This window comes from Phalaenopsis equestris, unplaced genomic scaffold (genome assembly GCF_001263595.1).
Source record: "Phalaenopsis equestris unplaced genomic scaffold, ASM126359v1 Scaffold001043, whole genome shotgun sequence".
NCBI lineage: Eukaryota > Viridiplantae > Streptophyta > Magnoliopsida > Asparagales > Orchidaceae > Phalaenopsis > Phalaenopsis equestris.
This window is the reverse complement of record NW_018165482.1, coordinates 1-726: the sequence shown is the minus strand read 5'-3', so window position 1 is coordinate 726 and position 726 is coordinate 1.

Below are 726 nucleotides of genomic sequence, written 5' to 3'. Positions count from 1 at the left end.
TTCATTTGGGAACTTATATATATTAATTGCAGTAGACTACGTTTCTAAGTGGATTGAAGCACAAGCTTTACCTCGCTGTGACGCTAAAAGTGTTTCAAGATTTTTAATGAAAAATATTTTCACTAGTTACGGAATGCCTAGGATGATTATTAATGATGGAGGATCCCATTTTAGGAATAAATATATTTAGAGATTGGCAAAAAATTTAATATAATTCATAGAATCTCTACTGCTTATCACCCTCAAACTAGTGGATTAGCTGAAGTTTCTAAAAGAGAGATTAAACAAATACTTGAAAGGACTGTAAACCCTAGTAAAATAGATTGGTCCACTAGATTGCATACAACATTACGGGCTTACAGGACTGCTTTTAAAACTCCTATTAGAATGACTCCTTACAGATTGATTTTTGAAAAGAACTGTCACTTACCAGTAGAATTGGAGCATTAAACATATTGGGTGATTAAAGAATTGAATTATAATTTGAAAGATGTTGGTAAGAAGAGATTGTTAAAATTAAATGAATTGGAAGAATTAACAAATGAATCTTATGATAATGATAGAATTTATAAGGAAAAATTAAAGTTATGGCATGATCGAAAGATTAACCAAAAGAACTTTGAACCAGGACAAGAAGTTTTGCTTTACAATACAAGGTTGAAGTTACTCCCTGGAAAATTGAAGTCTCGTCGGTTAGGGCCATTTACTGTGACTCAAGTTTACACT